Source organism: Gossypium hirsutum, chromosome A07 (assembly GCF_007990345.1).
Source record: "Gossypium hirsutum isolate 1008001.06 chromosome A07, Gossypium_hirsutum_v2.1, whole genome shotgun sequence".
In the NCBI taxonomy this organism is placed as follows: Eukaryota; Viridiplantae; Streptophyta; class Magnoliopsida; order Malvales; family Malvaceae; genus Gossypium; species Gossypium hirsutum.
The window spans coordinates 10396788-10420329 of NC_053430.1; the positions used below are offsets into that span (position 1 = coordinate 10396788).

At 36.0% G+C, this 23542-nt stretch overlaps 3 non-coding genes across 3 annotated transcripts; 2 read left to right on the forward strand and 1 right to left on the reverse strand.

The window, feature by feature from the left end:
• The first annotated feature begins 580 nt into the window (after positions 1-580).
• On the forward strand, positions 581-686 carry LOC121204451 (small nucleolar RNA R71). Its single transcript, XR_005899376.1, has one exon. It is a non-coding gene; the product is annotated as a small nucleolar RNA R71 (small nucleolar RNA).
• Positions 687-5460: 4774 nt separating this feature from the next.
• LOC121204301 (small nucleolar RNA R71) lies at positions 5461-5566 on the reverse strand. Its single transcript, XR_005899229.1, has one exon. It is a non-coding gene; the product is annotated as a small nucleolar RNA R71 (small nucleolar RNA).
• Positions 5567-19764: 14198 nt separating this feature from the next.
• On the forward strand, positions 19765-19871 carry LOC121203998 (small nucleolar RNA R71). The gene has a single exon (XR_005898926.1). It is a non-coding gene; the product is annotated as a small nucleolar RNA R71 (small nucleolar RNA).
• The last annotated feature ends 3671 nt before the right edge of the window (positions 19872-23542 follow it).

The window sequence follows — 23542 nt, forward strand, 5'->3', positions numbered from 1 at the left end:
GGTTTCTGACACTGAGATGAATTTAGAGAGCATCTATTCAAGGTTTGGCTTCTTTTCTTGTTGATAAGGTGACTGTTGAAAACCCTGAGGATTTTGTGGCTTTTGATTCCCTTGACCACCCCAAGAGAAATTGTTGTGGTTCCTCCAACCTGCATTATAAGTATTACTGTATGGGTTATTTTGAGATCTAAAGTTATTGTTACCCATATGGTTAACTTGTTCCTCTTCGGTTATGGGATTGATGGATTGGTACTCTGTATGCACACCTCCTCTGCTTGAGTCACACATCATTACTGGATGTACCTGCGTAGAACCAAGAAAACTATCAATCTTTTTATTGAGAAGTTCTACCTGATTTAACAGTATAGTAACTGAGTTGATGTTATAAACGCCGGCTGTTTTCGTTGGCTTTGTCCTCATAACTTGCCATTGATAGTTATTCAGTGACATCTCCTCTATAAATTCATAGGCATCTTCTGGTGTTTTATTGTTGATGGTTCCACCAGCAGCTGCGTCAATCATTTGTCTTGTCGAGGGATTCACACTATTGTAGAACGTTTGAACTTGCAGCCAAAGCGGTAACCCATGGTGAGGGCACCTTCTCAGTAAGTCCTTGTATCTCTCTTATGTATCGTAAAGTGTTTCTAAATCCATCTGCACAAAAGAAGAGATATCATTATGCAATTTAGCCGTTTTAGCCGGCGAAAAATATTTTAGTAAAAATTTCTCGGTCATTTGTTCCCAAGTAGTGATAGACCCTCGTGGTAACGAGTTCTACCACTATTTAGCTTTGTTTCTCAGTGAAATGGGAAATAAATGAAGACGAATGGCATCATCAGAAATGCCATTAATTTTGAATGTATCGCAAAATTCCAGGAAATTAGCTAAGTGAGTGTTGGGATCTTCATCCTGCAAGCCATCAAACTGAACAAACTGTTGTATCATCTGAATAATGTTAGGTTTTAGTTCGAAATTATTTGCAACAATAGCAGGTCTAACTATACTAGATTCATTTCCTGTTAAAGAGGGTTTAGCATAGTCATACATAGTACGTGGAGCAGGATTTTGACTAGCTGCAATTGCAGGAGGCATCTGATTGTTTTGGTTTTCAGCCATCTCTTCAGTTGGGGGTTGAGTTTCGTCTTCTTGCTCGTTCTCTGTGTATCATAAGCTGTGCCTTATCTCTCTTTGATTTTTGCAAACTGTGAGCTCAATTTCTTTGTAAAAAAAAATGGTCCTGACGGGTTTCTTCTAGTCATAAACTATAAAAAACCTGCCAAGAGAAAGAATAAGTAAATTAATAAATAAGAAAATAAAATCAAATTTCAAGAAAAATAAATGGCTAAAGTAATAAAAATTTAGTGTTCCTAATATTTTAGTTCCTTGACAACGGCGCCAAAAACTTGATCGCAGTGATCCGTAACAAGTAATAAATATTTATAATGAAGATCAAACCCAGACTAACTATTATCACAACGAAAAGGCAAGTGCACTTATCAAACAATAGTATAGTAACAGCAAGACCGGGATATCGTACCCAAGGGAACCAAAAGTACTAGTAATAATTATCTTTATATTATCTAGCCTAAGAATAAAAGGGGTTCGTTTTAATTAACTAATTATTTAAACTAAGAACGCACAGAGAAAAGAATTGGGGAATTGCTTTTGGGAAAATCGATTGACTTGAGACAATACCTAAGGAAAAATCCACCTAGACTTTACTTGTTATTCTGGCTCTGAATCAGACGATTTATTCATTCAACCTGTTCCGTAGAGATCCCTAAGTTATGTTATTATCCCTATTCAAGACTAATAACGTCTAATACCTAGATTGACTAACCAAGACTTTTCTCTAATTAACACTTTAGGGTTGCATTAACTCGATCTATGGATCCCCTTATTAGGTTACACCCTAATCTGGCAAAATCTTGTCACCCTATTTCTAGGCGCGCAATCAACTCCGCTTAATTATGGCAAATGTACTCTTAGACAGGGTCTATTCCTCCTCTGAATAAGAGCGTGTCTTGAATTAGTATCCAATTAAGAACACATAATTAAGAACAAGTTAAATATTTATCATACGATTCAGAAAATAATAACAAGATTCGTCTTAGGTTTCATTCCCCTTAGGTATTTAGGGGATTTAGTTCATAACTAAATAAGAAAACATCTCAGAAGAATAAAGAATACAAATCATAAAGAAAACCCAAAACTCCTGAAGGGAAATTGAGGAGAGATTTTCAGTCTTGATGATGAATCCGGCTTCTGAGATGGATCAATCAGCTTCCTTAGGGTAATTCCTTATCCCTTTTCTCTGTCCCCCTTTTCCTCCTCCTCTAGTGTGTATTTATAGGCTTTGGAATGCCTAGAAACCCTCAAAAGTGGCCTTTTCTGAATTGGACTTAACTTGGGCTCGGCAGAGACACCCCCGTGTGACACTCCCGTGTGAGTCGTGCTTCGAATCTGTCAAATTGACACGGACGTGTGGTCTGCCCTTGTGAGGAGGTCCAGGCCGTGTTAAATTTGTACTTTGGCCCATTTTTCTCTGTTTTTTGCCCCTTTCTCGTTCCTTTCACTCTCCTATGCTCTCCTAAGTATAAAACATGAAATTAAAGCATTAGGAGCATCGAATTCACCAATTCTAATGGGAAATCATCCATCAAATGTGTTAAACATGGGGTAAAAATATGTATAAATTACGGTTTATCAATCATGAGAATTCACCTCATCCTCCACCTTTAAGTCACCGTCCTATTTCTTCTGCTACTATCTTAGAGAACCTCTCCAAGTGATCCACTTGTTTTGAGCAGCATTGCTTCAGAGGTTCAACAGTATTGACGCCACATTGCAGCAGATCTGTCAACACCTCCATATATCCTCATCAGCACTGGTGACTTACAACACCGACGCTTCTGATGATGAGGACGATTAAGTTTATTTGTTTTCTTTTTATTTTTATGTTTATGTTTATGTTGATTGTTATTTTCTTAAACTTATTTCGTTTATTATCTTTTGAACTATATTTTTATTTTTATGGTTGTTTCTAATCGAATTAGTAACCTTTTAATCTTCTTCACCATTTGTGTTCATTTTCTTATTAGTTTGCTCGGAATCATGAACTACATCTAGATTTATCTACAATTCCACTTTTAACCATTCTGCCAATTTCATTCAATATTCAGGCAGTTTCAGTTTTCTCCATCTCTTATGATATTTTGCTTATACTGCGATTATATTTGTTTGTACATTGATGACAATTTACAACTTAAGTATGGGGAGGTTATATAATTATTAGAAAATCCCTAAATTATGTCTTGTATTTAAGTAATTTTCTCATACTTCCATTAGAACGAATATTTATCGATTTGGGATTTTTGTTTATGTGTTTTAGATTAATTTGTAAATATTTGTACATTGGTTGGTGATAAACCGTAAATTATACATATTTTTACCCCATGTTTAATTCATTTTATGGATGATTTCCTCATTAGAATTAGTGAATTCGATGCTCCTAATGCTTTAATTTCATGTTTTATACTTAGGAGAGCATAGAAGAGCGAAAGGAACGAGAAACGGGCCAAAAACGGAGAAAATAGGCCAAAGTACAAAATCAACACGGCCTGGACCTCCTCACACGGGCAGACCACACGACCGTGTCAATTTGGCAGGCTCGAACACGGCCTGAAGTAATCGAACACGGGTGTGTCCCTGCCGAGCCCAAGCTGAGTCTAATTCGAAAAAGGCTAATTTTAAGGGTTTTTAGGCATTCCAAAGCCTATAAATACGCACTAGATGAGGAGAAAAGAGGAGACGGAGAAGGGGGGTAAGGAATTACCCTAAGGAAGCCGATTGATCCATCTCAAAAGCCGGATTCATCATCAAGACTGAAGATCTCTCCTCAATTTTCCTTCAAGAGTTTTGGGTTTTCTTTATGTTTTGTATTCTTTATTCTTCTGAGATGTTTTCTTATTTAGTTATGAACTAAATCCCCTAAATACCTAAGGGAAAAGAAACCTAAGATGAATCTTATTATTATTTTCTGAATCGTATGATAAATATCTAACTTGTTCTTAATTATGTGTTCTTAATTCTTGTTTCGATATCCCAGGATACTGATTCAAGACACACTCTTATTCAGAGGAGGAATAGACCCTGTCTAAGAGTACATTTGCCATAATTAAGCGAAGTTGATTGCGTGCCTAGAAATAAGGTGACAAGATTTTGCCAGATTAGGGTGAAACCTAGTAAGGGGATCCATAGATCGAGTTAATACAACCCTAGAGTGTTAATTAGAGAAAAGTCTCAGTTATTCAATCTAGGGATTAGACGTTATTAGTCTTGAATAGGGATAATAAAATAACTTAGGGATCTCTACGGAACAGGTTGAATGAATAAATCGTCCGATTCGGAGCCAGAATAACAAGTAAAGTCTAGGTGGATTTTTCCTTAGGTATTGTCTCAAGTCAATCGATTTTCCCAAAAGCAATTCCCCAATTCTTTTCTCTGTACGTTCTTAGTTTAAATAATTAGTTAATTAAAACAAACCCCTTTTAGTCTTAGGCTAGATAACAAAAAGATAGTTATTACTCGTACTTTTGGTTCCCTTAGGTACGATATCCCGGTCTTGCCGTTACTATACTAATGTTCGATAGGTACGCTTGTCTTTTCATCGTGATAATAGTTAGTCTAGGTTTGATCATCCTTATAAATATTTATTACTTGTTACGAATCACTACGATCAAGTTTTTGGCGCCGTTGCCGGGGAACTGAAATATTAGGAACACTAAATTTTTATTAATTTAGCCATTTATTTTTCTTGCAATTTTATTTTATTTTCTTATTTATTAATTTACTTATTCTTTCTCTTGGCAGGTATTTTATAGTTTATGACTAGAAGAAACCCATCAGGACCATTACTTTTTGACGAAGAAATCGAACTCACAGTTCGCAGAAATCAAAGAGAGATAAGACGCAGCTTACGATACACGGAGAACGAGCAAGAAGACGAAACTCAACCCCCAACCGTAGAGATGGCTGAAAACCAAAACAATCAATTGCCTCCTGCAATTGCAGCTAATCAAAATCCTGCTTCACATACTAAGTATGACTATGCTAAACCCTCTTTAACAGGAACTGAATCTAGTATAGTTAGACCTGCTATTGCTGCAAATAATTTCGAACTAAAACTTAACACTATTCAGATGATATAGCAGTTTGTTCAGTTTGATGGCTTGCAGGATGAAGATCCCAACACTCACTTAGCAAATTTCCTAGAATTTTATGATACATTCAAAATCAGTGGCGTTTCTGATGATGCCATTTGTATTCGGTTATTTCCCTTTTCACTGAGAAATAAAGCTAAATAGTGGTTGAACTCGTTACCACGAGGGTCTATCACTACTTGGGAACAAATGACAAAGAAATTTTTACTAAAATATTTTTCGCCGACTAAAATGGCTAAATTGCATAATGATATCTCTTCTTTTGTGCAGATGGATTTAGAAACACTTTACGATGGATGGGAGAGATACAAGGACTTACTGAGAAGGTGCCCTCACCATGGGTTACTGCTTTGGCTGCAAGTTCAAACGTTCTACAATGGTGTGAATCCCTCGACAAGACAAATGATTGACATAGCCACTGGCGGAACCATCAACAATAAAACACCAGAAGATGCCTATGAATTTATAGAGGAGATGTCACTAAATAACTACCAGTGGCAAGTTATGAGGACAAAGCCAACGAAAATAGCCAGCGTTTATAACATCGACTCAGTTACTATGCTGTCAAATCAGGTAGAACTTCTCGATAAAAAGATTGATAGTTTTCTTGGTTCTACGCAAGTACATCCAGTAATGAGGTGTGACTCAAGCGGAGGAGGTGTGCATACAGAATACCAATCCATCAATCCCACAACCGAAGAGGTACAAGTCAACTATATGGGTAACAATAACTTTAGATATCAAAATAACCCATACAGTAATAGTTATAATGCAGGTTGGAGGGACCACCCTAATTTCTCCTGGGGTGGTCAAGGGAATCAAAAGCCACAAAATCCTCAAGGTTTTTAACAGCCACCTTATCAACAAGAAAAGAAGTTGAACCTTGAAGAGATGCTCTCTAAATTCATCTCGGTGTCAGAAACCCGTTTCCATAATACCGAGACAACACTTAAGAATCAACAAGCATCGATCCAAGGACTCGAAACTCAGATAAGCCAGCTTTCCAAACTAATCTCTGAAAGACCATCAGGAAATCTACTTAGTAATACCAAATCAAGAGAGCATATCAAAGCGGTTACACTAACGAGTGGGAAAGTGTTAGCGGAATCTGAAAAGAAGTCAACATAAGAAGCCGTAGAAAGTAAAAGGAGGGAAAAAAAACCAGAAATAGTGACAAACCAGTACCGGAGGAATATACACCACCGGTTCCATATCCAGGAAAATTAAAAAGAGATCGCATTGATGCATAATTCGGTAAGTTTCTTAAACTTTTTAAACAATTACATATCAACTTACCTTTTGTTGAAGCTATCTCGCAGATGCCTACATACGCAAAATATTTGAAGGAGCTCCTAACAAATAAAAGAAAGTTCGAGGACTTATCTACAGTAGAACTCAATTAGGAATGCTCCACCATACTCTAAAATAAGTTACCAACCAAACTAAAAGACCCAGGAAGTTTTACTATCCCTTGCTTAATTAGTAATATGAATATTGAAAAAGCACTAGCTGATTTAGGCGCTAGTATTAATTTGATGCCATATAAAATGTTTAAACAATTTGGTCTTGGGGAACCTAAATCCACTAGGATGAGTATTTAATTAGCTGATAGATTTGTTAAATATCCTAGGGGTATTATAGAAGGCGTACTCGTAAAAGTAGATAAATTTATATTCCGTGATGATTTTGTTGTGCTTGACATAGATGAAGATATGGAAGTACCTTTAATTTTAGGACGCCCATTCTTATCCACTGCTAGAGCTGTGATTGATGTGGGTGATGGTAAAATGGTACTTAGAGTAGGTGACGAGGACATGATCTTTAAAATTTACAATACTATGAGATTCTCTAGGGAACAGGATGATTCATGTTATTTTATTGACTCTATTGATCATATTGCTCAAGACTCTTTTCAGGAAATTGTACAAGAGGAGACAACAGAACCATGTCCAGCACAAGACAAGGAGATAGGCGAGGAACCTAATAACCAACTGTCAAGACAAGTAGAATACGAGGGCATTAAGATCAACGATGAACTTAAGCAAAAACCTTCGATTGAGGAGCCTCCCAAACTGGAACTTAAACAATTACCAAACCATATAGAATATGCATTCCTTGGAAATAATTCTACTTTACCAGTTATTATTGCTTCTAATTTGCAACCCCACGAGAAGGAGGAACTAATCCAAGTATTAAAAGAACATAAGAAGGCCATAGCATGGAAAATTTCTGACATTAAAGGAATCAGTCCTTCTTTTTACACTCACAAAATTTTAATGGAAGATGAGTACAAACCATGTGTGCAAGCTCAAAGACGTCTGAACCCCAACATAAAGGAAGTTGTAAAAGTTGAGGTAATTAAACTTCTAGATGTTGGAATTATTTATCCTATTTCTGACAGTTCTTGGGTAAGCCCAGTGCAGGTTGTCCCCAAGAAAGGAGGAATGATAGTTGTGACCAGCGAGAAAAATGAGCTAATTCCAACAAGAACGGTTACAGGATGGAGAGTGTGCATAGACTACCAAAAATTGAATGACGCCACAAGAAAAGATCACTTCCCCTTGCCATTCATTGACGAAATGTTAGAAAGACTATCCGGACACATGTATTACTGCTTCCTAAACGGACTCTCTGGTTACTTCCAAATCCCAATAGCCCCTGAAGATCAAGAAAAGACGACATTCACATACCCATATGGTACGTTCGCTTATCATAGAATGCCTTTCAAATTATGTAATGCCCCTGCTACTTTTCAGCGCTGTATGATAGCTATATTCGACGAGCTCGTGGAAGATATCATGGAAGTCTTCATGGATGATTTTTCGGTATTCGGTAACTCTTTCCATCTCTGCCTTAAAAATTTAAAACGAGTTTTAATAATATGTGAAGAAACAAACCTTGTGCTTAATTGGGAAAAATGTCACTTCATGGTTCAAGAAGGTATTGTACTAGGGCATAAAATTTCTAGTAAAGGGATTGAGGTAGATAAATCTAAAATAGAAACAATCGAGAAATTACCACCTCCTAGTTTAGTTAAGGCCATTAGAAGCTTTTTAGGACATGCTGGTTTCTATAGAAGATTCATTAAGTATTTTTCTAAAATATCTAAGCCTTTAACTAAATTGCTAGAAAAAGATATGCCTTTTAACTTCGATCAAGAATGTTTAGAAGCATTTAACATTTTAAAGGATAAATTAATTAATGCTCCAATTATAATTGAACCTGATTGGAACTTGCCATTTGAACTAATGTGTGATGTGAGCGATTTTGCAGTAGGTGCAGTACTGGGACAGTGAAGAGACAAGCATTTTTAACCTATCTAGTACTGTGGTTTTTGCTTTTGATAAATTTCGATCATATCTCATATTGTCTAAAGTTGTTGTTTACACTGACCATTTCGCTCTTCACTAACTGTTAACTAAAGCCGATGCAAAACCTCGACTCATCCGATAGATTCTCCTTTTGCAGGAATTTGACTTGGAAATTCACGACAAGAAAGGAGCCGAAAATCTTACGGCTGATCATCTGTCTAGGCTCGAGAAATCCAATATTAGAGAACTAGATGATGTGGAAATAAATTATTCATAATCCAATATTAGAGAACTAGATGATGTGGAAATAAATGATTCATTCCCTGAAGAACAATTTTTCGCTATATCTAACTCCGAGGTACCCTAGTTTGCAGACATCGCGAATTTTTTAGCTACCAACATTATCCCAAAAAGGTTTACACGCCAGCAAAAGAAGCGATTCTTTAATCATGTGAAAAACTACTTTTGGGACGATCCATTTCTGTTTCACAGGTGTACAGATCAAGTCATCAGAAGATGTGTTACAAGATCAGAAATATCAAAAATATTGGAACACTGTCACTCAGGGCCAATCGGAGGACACAATAGTGGAACAAAGACCGCACACAAAATACTTGAATCAGGTTTTTATTGGCCTTTGTTATTCAAAGACGCTATCAGGTATGCTACTTTATGTGAAAAATGCCAACGGACAGGTAACATATCTAAACGTGATGAAATGCCTCAAAACTATATGCTTTCTTCTGAAATATTTGACGTATGGGGTATCGATTTCATGGGCCCATTCCCCAGTTCATTTGGAAATAGATATATCTTAGTAGCAGTTGACTACATGTCCAAATGGGTAGAAGCTCAAGCTCTACCTACTAATAGATATATCTTAGTACATTTCCTTAAAAAACTCTTTTCAAGATTCAAAACACCTAGAGCAATTATCAGCGATAGGGGCACTCATTTTCGTAATACCCAATTTGAAAAAACACTTAAGAAATACAGATTCCATCAAAGAACGACCACCCCATACCATCCTCAAACTAATGGACAAGTCAAAGTAGCAAACCGAGAACTCAAACGGATCATTGAAAAAAGGGTAGAATCAAATAGAAAAGACTGGGCAACAAAAATAGACGATGCCTTATGGGCTTACAGAACCGCTTTTAAGACTCCTATAGGGACATCACCTTATAGACTTGTTTATGGAAAAAATTTTCATCTCCCATTCGAAGTAAAGCATAAAGCTTTTTGGGCTATTAAATTTCTAAACCTTGATCCTGAACTTGCAGGAAAAAAACAGGTTGATGCAGCTGAACGAACTAGATGAATGGCGAGCCAATGCATACGAAAATTCACGCCTATACAAGGAAGCAACAAAGTGGCGCCATGACGCTCGTTTAAAACAACGGAAACAAATTGAAATTGGGGATCTTGTCTTACTATACAACTCAAGACTCAAATTTATTCCTGGGAAACTAAAATCACGTTGGTCAAGACCCTTTATACTCCAATCTGTTCATCCATACGGCACGATAGAGGTAAGTCACCTATCATATGGTATTTTCAAAGTAAACGGACAACGTCTCAAACTTTATAATGGTGAGGATTTTAAAGTCGATAGAGAGGAGCTACGACTCCACAAAGGCCATGAATATACTAACAAGGTAAGAGTCAAGCTTCGACTATAAACAAGTGCTTCTCGAGAGGCAACCCGAGTACTAACCATTTTTAATTATTTTCAAATTTTAAACATTTAGGTCACTAACAGAGTATTTGTAGCACAGGTTCCCAGGTTACAGGCCGTGCTTAAGGCTGTGTGCACCAACACAGAGGGAAACACGGTCGTGCGATATGACCGTACGAAAACAGGGTAAATGATTTCCCTAAAATACGGGTTGCGATAAAACGCCATGGCCGTGTGACATGGTCGTGGTCTAATTTTCCAAATAAAACAGGCGTTAGACACGCCTGTGCCAGCACCCATGGCCAAACACTGTCAAAATGACACGGGCGTGTGAAAACCTACACGACCGTGGGATAAGTGAACCACACCAGACACGGCCGTGCGACACGATCACATAGAGACACAGCCTATACACACGGGCGTGCGAGAAAACCGTGTAGCGACATCTTCATTCGTGACAAACACGGTCAAGTCACGTAACACACGGGCGTGTGCCCCAACCGTGCCACTTGAAAAAACTAGAATAATTATCTTATTTTATTTTTCTTTTATTTTTAAGATTCATTCGTTTTAAGATTCATTTTATTTTCCTTTTATTTTTAAGATTCATTCGTTTTTAAGATTCATTTTGTTTTCCTTAAAAAAACAACAACAACAACAACAAAACGGCTTACCTTTAGAGTCCAGCTTGCCATCCACAGTATCTCCAATACTCGATCTCTCCAATCCAAAGATATCATCCGTTCATCATACAGAAAGTTTCACTTCTCCCCCTATCTTATTTTTATACTCTAATATCTATCTTTGTACATTGAGGGCAATGTACATCTTAAGTGTTGAGGGATATTTATTTCATTATCAGAAAATCCCTGAATAATTACCTTGTTCTCTTGAAAAGCTCTCATATCATATTTAGGCTAAATTTTGATTGATTTATGATTTTGATTAATATATCTTGAATTAAAACATAGGCATTTATGCATTGATTGTTTAAACTTTAAGACATTAGAGAATCAAGCATGATAAGTTGATTTTTAAGAAATTAAAATTATAGGTTGTTTCCTCAAGTCTAGGTATTACTTTGAATTAGAATTCACAAGTCTAAACATCAAAAAGCCATAATTTTTGTGAGATTTTTGAGTCTTTTAAGCATCTATTCATCCTTTCATGCTTACTTTTATTATTGCTTTGAATGCGTCAGTATTGAACTGTTATTCTAGAACTTGCTTGATTATGCATGTCGAGACCACACCATTTGAATTGATATGTCAAAATGATTAAGGCACTTAGGATTAACCTACTCATCCCATCAAAAGCCTACCTCCACGATTAACCCTTAGTAAACTCCCTTGAGCCTAACAAGCCATTCCTTGTATTACCCTTAATATTAACCATTAACCCATTCTTGTTGCAACCCCCCTAAATTAATTTGATCCCTATTTTTTTTATATCTGAGTTGGAAAAGTTGCTTAGCTATGTTTTTCTTCTTTATCTAACTTGTTCTAAAAAAACGATGTATACATATTAGTAATTCTATATTCTGAGAAGAAGCTCTGTTGTACGAAAGTGAAGGTTAACTCTTTTTCTAGTTAGGAAATTTTTCAATTCAATCTCGATTCTAACCCTTTCTTTCAGATTGTGACCACAACCCCTAACCAAGCTGCACTACAACCCTCTAAAGACCTTTTGATTGATGTATCATCTTAAATTACAGTGGTGGAGATTTGATTTTCATGCAAGCCTATGGTAATAACTTTTCAATCGAGTGCTTCATTTATTGTCCTTAAACAACTCGAGTGATTTGAGTGAATCTTTAGTGAGGATGTGAAACTCTGTAATATTCTGAATCAAAGGAAATTACTTAGATGCGAATAGACACCTATGTTTGCATGATTAAATACTCAACTTGGAATGTTTGAAACTTTTATGTTCTTTTAGTTGAATTTTCAATGTATGAGTGCCTATGGATTTCTTTAAGATATTATCGATAAGAATTATAAGTTGAGAAGAATTTATTTGGATTATGAGTTGAGGATTTTGCTTGAGGACAAGCAAATGCTTAAGTGTGGGGGTATTTGATAAACCGTAAATTATACATATTTTTACCCCATGTTTAATGCATTTTATGGATGATTTCTCATTAGAATTAGTGAATTCGATGCTCCTAATGCTTTCATTTCATGTTTTATACTTAGGAGAGCATAGGAGAGCGAAAGGAACAAGAAACGGGCCAAAAACGGAGAAAATGGGCCAAAGTACAAAATCAACACGGCCTGGACCTCCTCACATGGGCAGCCCACACGGTCGTGTCAATTTGGCAGGCTCGAACACAGCCTAAAGTAATCGAACACGGGCGTGTTACACGGGCGTGTCCCTGCCGAGCCCAAGTTGAGTCCAATTCAGAAAAGGCCAATTTTGAGGGTTTTTAGGCATTCCAAAGCCTATAAATACGCACTAGAGGAGGAGAAAAGAGGAGACGGAGAAGGGGGTAAGGAATTACCCTAAGAAAGCCGATTGATCCATCTCAGAAGCTGGATTCATCATCAAGACTAAAGATCTCTCCTCAATTTCCCTTCAGGATTTTTGGGTTTTCTTTATGTTTTGTATTCTTTATTCTTCTGAGATGTTTTCTTATTTAGTTATGAACTAAATCCCCTAAATACCTAAAGGGAATGAAACCTAAGATGAATCTTGTTATTATTTTCTGAATCGTATGATAAATATTTAACTTGTTCTTAATTATGTATTCTTAATTCTTATTTTGATATCCCAGGATACTGATTCAAGACACGCTCTTATTTATAGGAGGAATAGACCCTGTCTAAGAGTACATTTTCCATAATTAAGCGGAGTTGATTGCGTGCCTAGAAATAGGGTGACAAGATTTTGCCAGATTAGGATGAAACCTAATAAGGGGATCCATATATCGAGTTAATGCAATCGTAGAGTGTTAATTAGAGAAAAGTCTCAGTTATTCAATCTAGGGATTAGACGTTATTAGTCTTGAATAGGGATAATAACATAACTTAAGGATCTCTACGGAAAAGGTTGAATGAATAAATCGTCCGATTCGGAGCCAGAATAACAAGTAAAGTCTAGGTGGATTTTTCCTTAGGTATTGTCTCAAGTCAATCGATTTTCCCAAAAGCAATTCCTCAATTCTTTTTTCTGTGCGTTCTTAGTTTAAATAATTAGTTAATTAAAACAAACCCCTTTTATTCTTAGGCTAGATAATAAAAAGATAGTTATTACTAGTACTTTTGGTTCCCTTGGGTACGATATCCCGGTCTTGCCGTTACTATACTATTGTTCGATAGGTGCGCTTGCCTTTTCGTCGTGATAATAGTTAGTCTAGGTTTGATCTTCGTTATAAATATTTATTACTTGTTACGAATCACTGCAATCAGTTGATTTGAACTTTAAGACAGTAGAGAATCAAGCATGATAAGTTATTTTTCAGAAATTAAAAATTTTAGGTTGTTTCCCTAAATTGAAGTGCTATTTTGAAGCTTGAGATTTGCAAGTTTGACATCAAAAACCATGATTTTTTTGTGAGATTTTGAGTCTTTAGAGCATTGATGGTCGTGAAACTAACTACTAAGGCAAGGCACCTATTGAAAAGTAGTATAGTTCTAGTGATACCGGAAATATCGTATCCACTAGTACTAAAAGTACTAGTAATTACTATCTTTTTATTATCTGGTCTAAGAATTAAAGTGTGTTTTTAAACTAAAACTATTTATCTAATTAACTAAGATTACGACAAAGATGAAGTTTGGAAAATACTTTAGGAAAAACCGATGGAGAAAACAATACCCAAGGAAGAATCCACCTTGACTTCACTTATTACTTTTAAATTAGGCAATTTATTCACTTAACTTAATCCGTAGAAATCCATAATTTATTTTAATATCTCTCTCGAGACTAAGAACAACTAACTTTAGGTTGATTAATTGAAATCTCTTTCTAATTAAACCCCTATTGTCTCATTAACTCAATCTATGGATTCCCTTATTAGATTTGACTCTAATCTGGCAGATTTATGTCGTCCTATCTCTAGGATTGAATTCAATTCAACTTAATTATCGATGATCTACACTTAAATAGTGCTCTACTGAATAAACACATCAAAACCTAAATTAATACCCTGGAATATTAGAACAAGAATTTAGAACTTACAATTAAAAATAAGAATAAGTCTTTATCATATAATTCAAATAGTAATAAGATTCATCATAGGTTTCATCTCCTTTAGGTATTTAAGGAGTTTAGTTCATAATAATAGTGGAAAACATCTCAAAGTTTGGAAAACAACAAAACATAAAGAAACCCAAAGAACTTCTAGGAAATTAGATGGAAATCTTCAGTCTTGATGTATATCCTGGCTCCGAGGTGATTTCGATGGCTGTTCTTGAGTATGTTCTACCTCCAACTCTCTGTGTCCCCCCTAATCCTCTTCTAGGGTGTTTATATAGGCTTTAGAATGCTTCCAAACCCTCAAAAGAAGCCTTTTCTGAGTAGAACTAGACTTGGGCTCCACAGGGACACGGCCGTGTGCCATACCCGTGTCCAAGTGCTTAAGCCATGTGTAATTCTAAGTTGGTTTCTAGTCGACACGGCCATCACACACAGGCATGTGGTCTGCCCGTGTGCCTCACACGGGCACGTGGTTTACACGTGTGGAAGTGCCTAGGCCATGTGAAACACTGTTTTAAGCCCAATTTATCCGTTTTTGGCCCGTCTCTCGCTCTTTTTGCTATCCTAGCTCTCCTAAGTATAAAAACATGAAATTAAAGGATTAGGAGCATCAAATTCACTAAAACCAAGGAAAAATCATTCATAAATATGCCAAGCATAGGATAAAAATATGTATAAATTACGGTTCATCAAATATCCCTACACTTAAGCGTTTGCTTGTCCTCAAGCAAAATCCTCAACTCATAATCAAAATAAATTCTTCTCAAATTATAATTCTCATCAATAATGTTCTCAATAATTCACAAGCAATCATACATTAAAAATTTAGCTAAAATCACATTAAAGCTTTAAATAGTCAAACTTGATCATTTTAATCATAAAATTATAGGCATCCCCTTTTATCTAAGTAATTATCTTTAATTCCAAATTGACATTGATTGACATCTTCACTAAAGGTTCACTCAAATCACTCAATGTGTTTAGGGTTCAATGATTAAGCACACATTAGTCAAACAGGAAAAGTTATTACCATAGGCTTGCATGAAAATCAAATCTCCACCACTATAAATGAGATGATACACGAATCAGAAGGTCTTTGAAGGGTTGTAAAGGGGCTTTGGGTTAAAGGTGTGGATGAAGATTGAAAAAGACGATTAAAATCGAGATTAAATTGATAAATTACCTAACTAGAAAAATAACTAACATCAACTAAATAAACATGAACTTCTTCTCAGAATATGGAATTAAATACTTAAGCTCAAAGACAAAGAATTACTATTAATCGTATCTATGTATTTTTTTTAAGAATATGAAAAAATACAAGTATAATCTCAACAAAAAGGGACTCAATAACTTAGGAAAAATTCTCAACGAATCAAAAAGTATGATATAGGGGTTAAAATTTAGGGTAAAATAAAAAAAAATAGTTTGTTAAGCTCAAAGGGGTTCACTAAGGGTTAATTATGAGGGTAGGCTTTTAATGGGGTAAATGGGTTAAAACCTAAGTGCCTTTATCATTTTCGTATATCAAATCAAAGGTGTAGACTTGACATGTATAATCAATGCAAGTTCTAGAATAACAAATCAATGTTGACACACTCATAACCAATAAAATCAGTGAGCAAGAAAGATATATACTCTAAAAGGCTCAAAATCTCACGAAAATTATAGGTATTTGATGTCAATCCTGAAAATTCAAAACTTCAAGATAATACTTCAATTCAGGGAAACAACCTAGCAATTTTAATTCTAAAAAATTTCAACTTATCATACTCGATTCACTAATGTCTTAAAGTTTAAACAATCAATGCACAGTTTCTTATGATTTAATTCAAAACATATCAATAAAAATCATAGATCAATCAAAATTTACTCCAATAATGATATGAGAAATTTATTTGAGAATAAGATAAAAAATCAAGGATTTTCTGATAATCACATAGATAACCTCCCCACACTTAAGATGTACATTGTCCTCAATGTACAAAGATAGTTAATAACAATATAAGCATAATGTCAGAAGAGAGGGAGAGAAACGAAACTGCCCTAAATATTTGGATGAGATCCTTAGAGTAGCAAGAGCAAAAATTATAGAGAAAGTCGAATAAAAGGCATGATTCTGAGGTACTAATAAGAAAATAAACACCAATGTGGAAGAGAATTAAGGTAGAATTTGATAATAATCATAAAGATAAGCAGAGTTTAAAACATAAAACATAATTCTTCAAAAATAAATAAAGGAAAATAAAATTGAAAATTTAAATTTAAATTTAAATAATAATAATAATAATAAAAGGGACTCAAAGGTCCTCATCATCAAAGTCGTGAGCCGGTGGCGCTGGAGAGGAGATATGGAGGTGGTGGCAAATTTATCGGAGAGTGGCATCAATGCTGTCGAATCGCTTAAAACACTACTGCTCAAAGCGAGTGAATCGCTTAGATAAATTTGTCAAAGTGGTAGCAGGAGCTCGGTGACTCGGTAGTGGTGCTGGGGGTGGGTCCTCATGAGGGGGAGGGACATCGACAGTAATGTCCTCTGGCTCATCCTGGTCAATAGAGTGGACGAGTCTGTATTGAGGAAGGTGGACTCCACGGTGTCGCTCTATCATCCGCATGTGGATCATGCTGGAAATTCCTTGCGGAGACATCTGGCCGACTAATGTGAGTGTCGATGACATTTTTAGAGTGTCGAAGAGGCCGAAGTGTCGAGTGAGGTGAGTCACGTAAGGGCCAAGGTAGATGGGGCCCCTCCTATGGCGATCCGTCTGGTGGCGAAAGGCAAGGACGATAAAATATGCTAAGTCAAATACATGGCCAGTCGCCATGCTCCATAGGAAGTATACATCGGTGGTGCTAACTACTCTGGTGCTTTCTCTTCTCTGAGTCAAAATGTGAGCCAAGATGGCATGAATGTATCATAGTGCTGGAGGGAGAAAGGTCGCCTTTGAGCAACTCGCATCATAGGGAACCGTACTCGCTATAAGGTCAGCCCAACAGCAAGATGGTGAATAGTGTATGTGACGGTGGAGCTGTAGAAAATTCTCTAAAGCCATGAACTCTTCCATGTAGAGGCCCAAAGCAGCTCCAAACTCAGGTACACTCATATGCTTGACAAGTCCACCAAGTCTAAAAACAACAGTACCAGCCTCGTCATGTGTGTTCATCACGTGTTGTAAGTGGAAGGTAGTGTAGAACTCTAATGTCAGCTCTGAATAAGTGGGCTTGATGATTACAAAGAACTGATCCCATGGCGCAGTATCGAGATGGAATCGAAGTAGTGGGTGGCGAGCTAAATAAGTGTGTCCAGGCTGAGAAGCACTTATTTAAAGTCTAAGCTCGACTTACCTCAATTTCATTTAATTACGGTGGATCACAGATTCGAGACTCATCTTTCTCACTATCAATTCTATTATCCACATAAAGTTTAAGTCGAGTAATATTTACCTTAAAAGTGCCAAAATGAGATTGATTTACCTTAACTGTATCGTTTGGCAAAACATTCAGTACCGTGAAGGGAGTCGCTCCGTTTGTATTAAGCTCTGAAGTAGCAATTTGGGGGTCCTTTTCATCTAACAATACTTTATCCCCAACCTTAATTTGTTTTGTGTCATCCCTACGCACATCGTGGTGTCGCTTTGATTTTTCGTGTGCTTTTGGTTTCTCCTTGACATGTGTTCGCCATCCATCTAGTTCATCGATCTGAAGCCTTTGTTCTTCGTGAGTCCCTCCATTTTTGTGGCATGGAGTAGAATGAGGCTCCATCACATTCTTCCTAGGGGACTCCTGTAAAGAAGTTTGAGTTGTAACATTATTTAAATTAACTGAATCGTCTCGATTACTAGATATTTTAGCAGAATCACGAGCTTGGAGAGTAATCGTGTCATCCCCTACACGAAGTGTTAGTTCACCTATGCCAACATCAATGATAGTCTTAGCAGTTGCTAAAAAGGGTCGTCTTAAAATCAAAAGCACGTCACTATCCTCTTCCATGTCTAAAATAACAAAATCAATTGGGAATATAAATTTATCAATTTTAATAAACACGTCTTCAATAATATCCCTAGAGAATCTGATTGTTTTAACTGCTAATTGAATGCTCATCCTAGTTTGTTTAGATTTCCCAATACCTAGTTGTTTAAACATTTTATAGGGCATGACATTAATATTTGCCCCTAAATCAGCCCAAGCATTGTTAACGTTTAAACTACCAATTAAGTAATGAATCGTAAAACTCCCTGGGTCTTTCAACTTGTTGGGTAGCTTATTCTGTAGAATGGCTGAGCAAACTGCATTCAACTCCACATGCGACGCCTCATCCAACATTTGCTTATTTGCTAAGAGCTCCTTTAAAAATTTAACTACTTTTGACATCTACAAAAGGGCTTCAATAAACGGTAAGTTAATATGTAATTTCTTTAATAATTTAAGGAATCTACCAAATTGTTTGTCCGAATGGTCTTTCCTTATCGCACTAAGGTATGGCCCACGAGGCTTATATTCTCTACTTACAGGTTTTTGCTCACTGTGGTCCACTTCATCCTTACCTATACTTATCACAAGTCCTTGCCTCGGTTCTAGTTTAGGTTCAACTAACCCTTCTTCATCTCGAACAGTAATCGCATTAAGTTGTTCCCTTGGGTTAGTTTCAGTATTACTCGGCAAGCTACCTTGTGGTCATTCGAAAAACAACTTAACAAGCTATCCTATTTGAGTTTTGAGCCCTTGAATCGACGCTTGCTAATTTTTCAGAGCTATCTCGATATTTTGGAAATGTGTTTCGGATACCGCGATGAATTTCATTAGCATCTCCTCAAGGTTCGGCTTCTTCTCCTGTTGGTAAGGTGGTTGTTGAAAACCTGGAGGGTGTTGTGGTATTTGATTTCCTTGACCTCCCCAAGAGAAATTAGGATGGTTCCTCCAACCTGCATTATAAGTGTTACTATACGGGTTATTTTGAGGTCTAGAATTATTATTACTCATATAATGGACTTGTTCCTCCTCGGTGGTAGGGTTGAAGGATTGATATTCTGTTTTATGTACTCCTCCTCCATTTGAATCACACCTCATCACTGGATGTACCTGAGTAGAACCATACAAACCATCAATCTTTTTATTTAAAAGTTCTACCTGGTTAGATAGCAAAGTAACCGCATCGAGGTTGAAAACACCAGCAGCTATCGTCGGCTTCGTTCTTATGACTTGCCATTGGTAGTTATTCAGTGACATCTCTTCAATAAATTCGTAAGCCTCTTCAGGTGTTTTGTTGTTTAGTGTTCCACCGGCGGCTATGTCGATAAGTTGCTTTGTTGAGGGGTTCACACCGTTGTAAAAAGTCTGAACCTGCAACCATAGAGGTAACCCATGGTGAGGGCACCTTCTCAATAGGTCCTTGTATCTCTCTCATGCATCATAAAGAGTTTCTAAATCCATCTGCACAAAAGAAGAGATATCATTCCTTAATTTAGTTATTTTAGCCTGCAAAAAATATTTAAGTATAAATTTTTCGGTCATTTGTTCCCAAGTTGTGATTGACCCTCGTGATAACGAGTTTAACCACTGTTTAGCTTTGTTCCTCAATGAGAATGGAAACAACCGAAGGTGAATGGCATCGTCAAAAACGCCTTTGATCTTAAAAGTAATAGAATTCCAGGAAGTTTGCTAAATGAGTGTTTGGATCCTCGTCTTGCAAACCATCAAACTGAATAAACTGTTGTATCATCTGATTTGTGTTAGGTTTCAGTTCAAAATTATTTCCAGTGACAGCAGGCCTAACTATACTCGATTCAGTTCTAGTTATATTAGGTTTAGCATAATCATACATAGTACGAAGAGCAGGATACTAATTTACTGGGTTTGCAGCAACCACAGGAGGTAACAGATTATTTTGATTATCATCCATCTCCTCGGTTGCGAGTTGAATATCGTCCTCTTACCGTTCCTCTATGTATCGTAGGCTTCATCTTATTTCTCTTCGGTTTCTGCGAGCTATGCTTTCGATCTCACTATCAAAAAGTAGAGATCCCGACGGGTTTCTTCTAGTCATAAACTATGAAAACCTGCCAAAAGTAAATAAAAGAAAATTTAGTAATTTAAGCAAAATTAAAAAAAAGTAATTTGCAATAAAAATAAAAAAATCACTAAAATAATAAAAATTAAGCGTTCCTAATATCTTAGTACCCGGCAACGGCACCAAAAACTTGATGGTCGTGAAACTAACTATAAATTCAACTAATACAAGTGCACCTATCGAATAGTAGTATAGTTCTGGTGAAACCAGCAATATCGTATCCACGAGGACTAAAAGTACTAGTAATTACTATCTTTTTATTATCTAACCTAAGAATTAAAGTGTGTTTTTAAACTAAAACTATTTATCTAATTAACTAAGATTACAACAAAGATGAAGTTTGGAAAATACTTTAGGAAAAACCGATGGAGAAGACAATACCCAAAGAAGAATCCACCTAGACTTCACTTATTACTTCTGAATTAGACAATTTATTCACTTAACTTAATTCGTAGAAATCCCTAATTTATGTTAATATTTCTCTCGAGACTAAGAACAACTGACTTTAAGTTGATTAATTGAAATCTCTTTCTAATTAAACCCCTATTGTCGCATTAACTCGATCTATGGATTCCCTTATTAGATTTGACTCTGATCCAACAGATTTATATTGTCATATCTTTAGGATTGCATTCAACTCCGCTTAATTATGAATGATCTACTCTTAAACAGGGACTTTTGCTCCGCTAAATAAGCACATCAAAACCTGAATTAATACCCTGGAATATTAAAACAAGAATTTAGAACTCACAATTAAGAATAAGAATAAGTCTTTATCATATAATTCAAATAGTAATAAGATTCGTCATAGGTTTCATCTCCCTTAGGTATTTAAGGAGTTTAGTTCATAATAATAATGGAAAACATCTCAAAGTTTGGAAAACAACAAAACATAAAGAAACCCAAGGAACTTCTAGGGATGGAAATCTTCAGTCTTGATGTAGATCCTGGCTCCGAGGTGATCCCAATGGCTGTTCTTGAGTATTTTCTGCCTCCAACTCTCTGTGTCCCCCCTAATCCTCTTCTAGGGTGTTTATATAGGCTTTGGAATGCTTCCAAACCCTCAAAAGTGGCCTTTTTCGAGTAGAACTAGACTTGGGCTCCACAGGGACACGGCCCTGTGCCACGCCCGTCTGCAAATGCTCAAGTCGTGTGAAATTCTGAGTTGGTTTCTAGTCAACATGGCCATGACAGACGGGCGTGTGGTCTACCCGTGTGCCTCACACGGGCGTGTGGTTTACCCGTGTGGAAGTGTCTAGGCCATGTGAAACACTGTTTTAAGCCCAATTTGTCTGTTTTTGGCCCATTCTCGCTCTTTTTGCTATCCTAGCTCTCCTGAGTATAAAAACATGAAATTAAAGGATTAGGAGCACCAAATTCACTAAAACCAAGGAAAAATCATTCATAAATATGCCAAGCATGGGATAAAAATATGTATAAATTACGGTTTATCAAGCATACATTTTTCTTTCTCATTTTACTATTGGTTTTGAGTATGTCAATTTAATTTGTTATTCTAGAACTTGCTTCGATTATACATGTCGAGACCACACCTTTGATTTGATATACTGAGATGACAAAAGCACTCAGGTTTTAACCCACTTATCCCATAAAAAGCCTACCTACATAATTAACCTTTAGTGAACCCTATTGAGCCTAACACAACATTTCTTAATTTACCCATTAATGTTAACCCATAACTCATTTTTTGGTCGTTAAAACTTTTTCCCATTTTATTGACTTCCTTTTTTGTCGAGATTTGATTTAGTTAATTGCCTAACTATGCTCTTTTGTTTGATTTGTTGAATTATTTCTTATTGTTCAAAAAAATCAAAAAATGAAAAATAGATATTATTATTTATTTCTATGTTGATTGAGCTTAAACAGTTAAATTCATATTTTGAGAAGAAGTTCATTTTTATTCTTGAATAGTTCTCGATTGATGTAATTGTTTTTAATTCAGCACTTGTTTATTTTTTCTAGTTTAATAATTTATCAATTCGATCTCGATTTTAACCAACTTTTTTGGTCTATATCCACACCCTTAACCTAAGCCTTATTACAAACTTTTAAAGACCTTTTGATTTGTGTATCATATCATTTTATAGTGGTGAAGATTTGATTTTCATGAAAGCCCATGGTAATGACTTTTCCTGTTTGACTATTGAGTGCTTAATCTTGAACCTTAAACACTTTGAGTGATTTGAGTGAATCTTTAGTGAGGATGTTGATTTTTTTCATTTTTAAATTAAAGGTAATTACTAAGATAATGGGAGACACCTATGTTTTCGTGTTTAAAAATGTTAGCTTGGATTGTTTGAGACTTTAGTCCTCTTTTAGTTGAATTGTCAATGCATGATTATTTATGAACTATTTTGAGACATTATTGATGGGAATTACAAGTTGATCAAGATTAATTTTAATGTGAGTTGAGGATTTTGCTTGAGGACAAGTAAACGCTTAAGTGTGGGGATATTTGATAAGCTATAAAAGTAACATATTTTAATCCTATTTCTAATGCGTTTTTAGATGATTAATTATGAAAATTAGTGAATTTGATGCTCCTAATCCTTTAAATTCATGTTTCAATACTTAGGAGAGCATTTGGAAGCAAAAGGAGCAAAAAAGAGCCAAAATCGAACAAATAGAGCTGTTTTTAGGATCCACACGGGCTGGCCACATGCCCATGTGGCAACCTGTGTCGATTTTGCACCCTGCTTCCCAAATACTTGGAAAAACTCAATTTTTAGGTTTTCTGAGCATTTTGAATTCTATAAATACGAATTAGAAGAAAACCTAGAGAGGCAATCAGAGAATATCAAAGAAAACACTCAAAAAACGTCATCAGAATCAACTCAGAAGCGAATCTCCATCAAGATCGAAGATCTCCTTTTAATTTCTTTTGAAGTTTTATTGAGTTGCTTTATGTCTTGTGGTTATTCTAACTTTGAGATGTTTCTGTTCAGAATTATGAACTAAATTCCCTAAATACCTGGGAAGATAAAACCTTTGATGAATCTTATTATTTGATTTCTGATTTAGGCAATAAATACTTGATTCTTGTTCT